The sequence below is a fragment of the Solanum tuberosum genome, unplaced genomic scaffold (assembly GCF_000226075.1).
Source record: "Solanum tuberosum cultivar DM 1-3 516 R44 unplaced genomic scaffold, SolTub_3.0 scf00206, whole genome shotgun sequence".
Classification (NCBI taxonomy): domain Eukaryota; kingdom Viridiplantae; phylum Streptophyta; class Magnoliopsida; order Solanales; family Solanaceae; genus Solanum; species Solanum tuberosum.
This window is the reverse complement of record NW_006239131.1, coordinates 1,120,039-1,125,901: the sequence shown is the minus strand read 5'-3', so window position 1 is coordinate 1,125,901 and position 5,863 is coordinate 1,120,039. Positions and strand designations below refer to the sequence as shown.

Sequence of the window (5,863 nt, the reverse complement as noted above, 5' to 3'; positions counted from 1 at the left end):
ATTAGTGTCAAATTTATTATATTATAAAAAAAAAACTAACAATTTTGTAGTTAAATCTATCATTTTGTCACCAAAAGTTTTGTTTTTATCACAATATAGAATTGTCACTATAAATTGTTATGATTAGTGACAAATATTTTTGTTACTAAATGTAGTCAACTTTTGATAAACTAATTTATTTTGTAATAAAAATATTTGTCTATAAAAGTTTAATTTAGTTGTTGCTAAAAGTTAGTCGTATGAAGATAATTTTGTCACTAATTACAAATATTTATTTATTTCATATTGATATTTTTTTAAATTAGAATTGCATAAATTAAGAATAAATTAATAAAACATGTCATCTAATAATAAAATATTCATGATCATACAATTAAGAACAATGACATGCTACAGGGAATGAAGTAGGAAGTTCAACCTAGCTTAAGTCATTACAATGACATGCTTCTCTTGTATTGCAAGTGTCCTGCAGTAAGTTCAAACTAGTATTTTTCTTTTCTAAGCAATTTAAAGACAAGTTGTCATCTAATCAGCTGGAGATCTTCGGAGCTTTATTTTTTGGTAAGTTCACAAATCAACCTCTTGATTCCTGTTTCCGATCAACATCATCCGTCGAGACATTTTCAGAAAGCTGAAAAATGGAATATTACCAAACTATCAAATAAAGTTTCAATAGGACATGAATAACCATTTAACACAAGAAATAATAGCAGCACTCTAGCAGAAGTTGATCACATATGTCACTGTCAAAATGGTTTACTAGCAACACTAAAATTGTTAAATCTCCAAAAAATTAACCAAAATCATGCCATCATTCACCAATAATGCATCAGTTTAAAATCAAAGTTTTTAAACAAATAGTTCAAACTTCAGGATACTCATTCCTAGTCCTATCAGACAAGATTTACCAAATAAACTATACATACAAGTCACTCAGCTCCAACAGTCAAATCTGAAAAAAATGGACTAAGAGAAAGATATTGCAATAGGGAAATCACTAATATGTCTTCAATTTTTAACTACGAAACATGAAACCTAATGAAGTAATGATTCACAGAGATGAGAGAGACGCAATATGTTAACAGACGATAACTCAAGAAAAGAGGCATTTAGTAGCCACATAGTGCAACACCCTACATATCTTTGCATTAGATCACAAGTAGAGAATGACACAACAAACAAAGTAGAGTAGAAGAATAACAAAGTTATAGATGATGAGAAGAGACAATCACAATGAATCATCATATATCGTAGGCTCACCCCACCCCCAGACTTTTATTTAATTTGTTACCGAACTTCATTACTCCTGTCCTAATTTAATATCAAGAAGTATGCCAAAATGCAGGCATGTAAGTTCTTAGAGTTAAAGTTGCATGACGTGGGTTCAGATTCACCAACCCTAAATTACACCTCATCAACAGTTAAATTAAACCTATGTAGTATCAACCAAAATTGCAGAGTACCAAAAATCTATATCTCATTCACTTCCGTAACTTTATATGAAGCCGTGTTAGCTAGTTTGGTGTACAAGTTACCCATAAGTCAATTTCTCTATCCTCCATATAATATTACCATTTCATCCTCTTCCCCTCAAATCGTAATATACTCAAAGCCAGGTTTCATTTCTCTTTCTCACTGACTCCACTGTTTTAGGTCAGAAAAATAATATTTTTCTTTGCCTCACAATAAATGAGTCATATAAATAGTGTATACCTAGTTGAAAGTGTACCAAACAAGGTTTTGCACAACTAATGTATGCATTTATTTTTCTAATGCATCCTACCAAACGACACCTTAGAGTTAGCGCATGAGGTAAGGATCATCCAAACCCATATAAGACAAAAAACAGTCTATTATTGTCACACGATTCTGATTATTCAAAAAAACTTCAAACTCGGAACAAAAATTGTGATGGTGGCAACATCAACCTGGAGATGTTTCACCAAGTCCAACCTTGAAACTGTTCATGAATAAGAGCAACAATTGCCCCTGATCTCCATGAAGAAAAGGAGGTCACTCATGAAGGAATAAAAAAACAATGGAAGCACATAATACCTGATTGTCGGAAACTAATGAGACTTGTCCATAAACCTGATCAATCTCGCATCCGCCTGTACTAGAACACATTGAAACGAAATGCCCGGAAACTAAATAAATATTCAAAAATTTCTACAGTAAGCAGAGAAATTATACACAAGCATATGTTTTAACCAACTTGTACCAAATTTTCAACAAAATTGACACTAACCAAAGGAAATATATACTAAATTGTAGCTTCGCATCTGCAACGTTACAGGAAACGCGAGGATGGAGATGTTCAAAGTGACAACACTTCCTTTCGTGTGTCATAAACCTTTCAATGAGAATAAAAAACAATGAACTCATAAGATTAATCACATATATAGCAAGGCAGAGATTCAGCTGAAAGTATGGACTAATGGTGGACAAGAAAATCAACAGAATCAATTCAATCAAAGTACTCTCTAGCTAACCTTAAATCTATTTCCCCTGATGCAGAACACAAATTTAGCCAAGCAATGAGCTAAAAAGCACATTTCTTGAACATACTTATGTTCAGATGACTTAAGCTCTGGAGGGTGGAGCTAATGAGAACTCGAATCCTGTGATCAACCAAGTACTGGTTGCGGATGAAACACAAGTTGTGCCTGAAGAGTCGATTACAATGGTTCACTAGCCGCATCTTGGCTGCAAAAAAAAAAAACAGAACAACGAAACATCATAAAAAACACCAGTTAAGGGTGCATTAGAATCTTGGTGAGTCATGAGGCTTACGATCTGATAACTCGGAGATTTCAAATGAAACGGATATCACGACTCGCATATTACTACAAAATAACAATATAGATTTTACCTTTTATCAACCATTTCTCATATGTTAAATGCTAAGATGCAGAAAGCAATTGGAATGAACAAAAAGTGTGCTATCTACTTATCAATCAACTTCAGGATAAGAGTAAAAGCTATTGGATTCACAATTCTCAAATATATCTATACGTGTTATCAATTAACCAGAATAAGCAAAGGTTTGACACAATAAGACTGGATACAGTATAGGTATAGCGAAAAGTTTAGCATTTCTCAAAGATGAGAACAGTGCAGGACAAGACCATGGTCAGGGATCAAGTTGCAGAACAAACAGAAGAATGAGCATATTACTTTCCAGAAAACAATCAAATATGCAACACACAGGTTCTGGCAGCCTAAGGTAATAGGTTGTCAGAAGGATTTATCGTTTGATTTTTAATAGTGCAGGCAGACTTTCTATTCATATCTCTCTGCCTATCTGTACCCCACTTCCTCTAATCTTTAAATCGTTAGTGTTGTTAGCTTATTAAACTCTCAACTCTTTTTGGTTCCAACCAAAATTTATTTCATGTATTATTTTGTTCAACTTTTCTTGTTACTTGCACATTTTCACTATTTTAAACTTATTAATCTAACTCAAGTTTTTCTTGGCGTTGAAACTTGCCTCTTGCCTGTCCAGCCGCTAATGATGCATCAAGGGCCTGGAAGATATAGATGACTGAATATAACAATAATTTTTGTTATTATGGATTCTGAAAGTGTAGATGATCGATTTTATGTAAGTTTACCTCTTTTACTATTTTGTGTGTTATGAGATGAAGTAGAAGCCACAGGAACATGTTCATCAATTTCAATATTATCTGTGTCAAAAGTAAATCTTCAGTTAGGGGCACGTCAACTAATGAAAAGTTGATTTTACTATATAGGGACAGAAAAGAATGTCACTCATGAAGGAATTAAGTGCCCGTTTGGATTGGTTATTTTAGGTGCTTTTAAGCCAAAATAACTTTTAAGCAGTTTTGAAGTGTTTGGGTAAAGTTAAAAAGTCCTTATAAGCACTTATTTTAAAGCCAAAATAACAAAAATAAGCCAAAAGCCAATCCAAACAGGCCCTTGCTTATTGTCTCATTCTCTATGTTTTTAAAAAAAGATGGAATTAAATGCTTAAGTTATATCTGATATTACTAACACATTGGGGAACTACTCAAATTGTGATCGATTTAACATATGCATGAAACTAAATAAATATTTTAAAATTTCTACAATCAACACTAAGCTATCACAAGCAGATGTTGAACCAACTTGTACCAAATTTTTAACAAAATTGACACTAACCAAAGGAAAAAATATACTAAATTGTAGCTTTGCATCTGCAAAGTGATAGAAAACGCGTGGATGGAGATGTTCAAGTGACAACAACTTCCGTTTGTGCATCATAAACCTTTAAATGAGAATACAAAACAATAAAGTCATAACATTAACCATATAAATTGCTGGGCAGAGATTCAGCTGAAAGACCTCATGGTGGATAAGAAAATCATCAATATCAATTCAATCAAAGTAGAGCTGAACTTACTATTTACCCTGATGCAGAACTTAAGTTCGGCCAAGCAATGAACTTTATGCACATTTCTTGAACATAATTATGTTCAGATGACTAAAGCTCTTGAGGGTCCCCTAATGAGAACTCGAATCCCGAGATCAACTAAGTACTGGTTGCGGGTGAAACACAAGTTGTGCCTAAAGAGTCAATTACGACTACTTCAATGGACTTCATGATGGAAAATTTGAATTATCCAAAGAATGAGGAACCACAAAATACTCATATTGGACCTGAAGTTAAGTTATCAAGAAATGTTGAAACATCAAATGAAACTAAGGAAGCAAGTGCCTCTCCTGGTGACAAACTTGTGTTAGGCTCTCAATTAGCACCACAGCAAGAAGAGGCAGAAACCGACGATTCTGATAATTCAGTAAACCTTCAAACTCAGAACAAAAATTGTGATGGTGGCAACATCAACCTGGAGATGTTTCACCAAGTCCAACCTTGAAACTATTCATGAATAAGAGCAACAATTGCCCCTGATCTTCCATGTAATTTTCAGCCTGCTCTTTTAATCCATACTGGCAAAGAGAAAAAGAATATTAGTTGAACTACAAATAATTAAACATGTTCTAGTCTTCCTATATATGCACATGTGAATTATTTTTTTCTAGAAGAAAGCTTTAATTAGGAGAGTTAGTTTCAACTTTCAACTGAAACATAGCCAAGTTAAGTAATGTACCTCAAGCTTAATTAGAACAATCAACATTCAATAACTACAATTACATCAGCACATAGAGCGCTTAAACTAGTTGCAGTTGCCTCTATGGAAATTATGGATTCCATTTGGACAGGTTCAGATGCAGGACCTTTTAGAGTTTCAGTTAAATAATTTACTTAGTATATCCTGATTTCAGTTTATTTTTTTCCATACATATAATTCAACAAGACTTACTGATAAAACAAAGGTGAACAATTAATGGATGAAATCAGATTTTCATGTCCAATGGTGACAAGTGTTACAATTTCAGTAACACTTGATTTTATCATCCTAGGCAGCAAACATATTTCAAATAGAAAAGTTAAAAAAAGAGTAAAATCATCCTGACAATGCTTCTATTAATTTTTTTTTTAACTTTAAGCATCTAGAATCCTGATTGTGAGGAACTACTGACACTTGTGAATAGACCTCATCAGACATAAACCCGAAACATTACCACGACATAATCGGAGACCTCGACCCGATATCCGACTCTAACTCAAGACCAAAGACCCGACCCTGATCAAAACCTTTATCATGACCTGATGAGAGACTTCGACTTGAGACCTGACACCCTTCCCAGACGAAGACTCGAGACCCCCTATCCAAACCCTGACTCATCACCTTGACACCAGCCACCTAGGGACGCTTGGGCCTAGATGCCGCCCCCCGCGAGGCCCCACCCCTACGATGGCCTGCCACCCGCGAGGACCCGCCGCCCCAGTAGGGACCTG

General features: G+C 34.4%; 1 long non-coding RNA gene across 7 annotated transcripts in view; it reads right to left on the bottom strand.

The window, feature by feature from the left end:
* Positions 1 to 356: 356 nt before the first annotated feature.
* The window catches only part of LOC102600842 (uncharacterized), a 12,722-nt gene continuing 7,215 nt past the window's right edge, over positions 357 to 5,863 (bottom strand). For 2 of the 7 annotated variants that reach the window (XR_001474470.1, XR_001474475.1), the window contains exons 4-7: positions 4,403 to 4,950; positions 2,493 to 2,706; positions 2,056 to 2,353; positions 357 to 631 (exon numbers count right to left, since the gene is read on the bottom strand). This is a non-coding gene — a long non-coding RNA (uncharacterized lncRNA). Of the gene's footprint in view, positions 632 to 2,055; positions 2,354 to 2,492; positions 3,528 to 3,614; positions 3,687 to 4,402; positions 4,951 to 5,863 lie in introns of all 7 variants that reach the window. The other 5 variants (XR_001474471.1, XR_001474473.1, XR_001474472.1 and 2 more) reach the window with 5 other exon arrangements.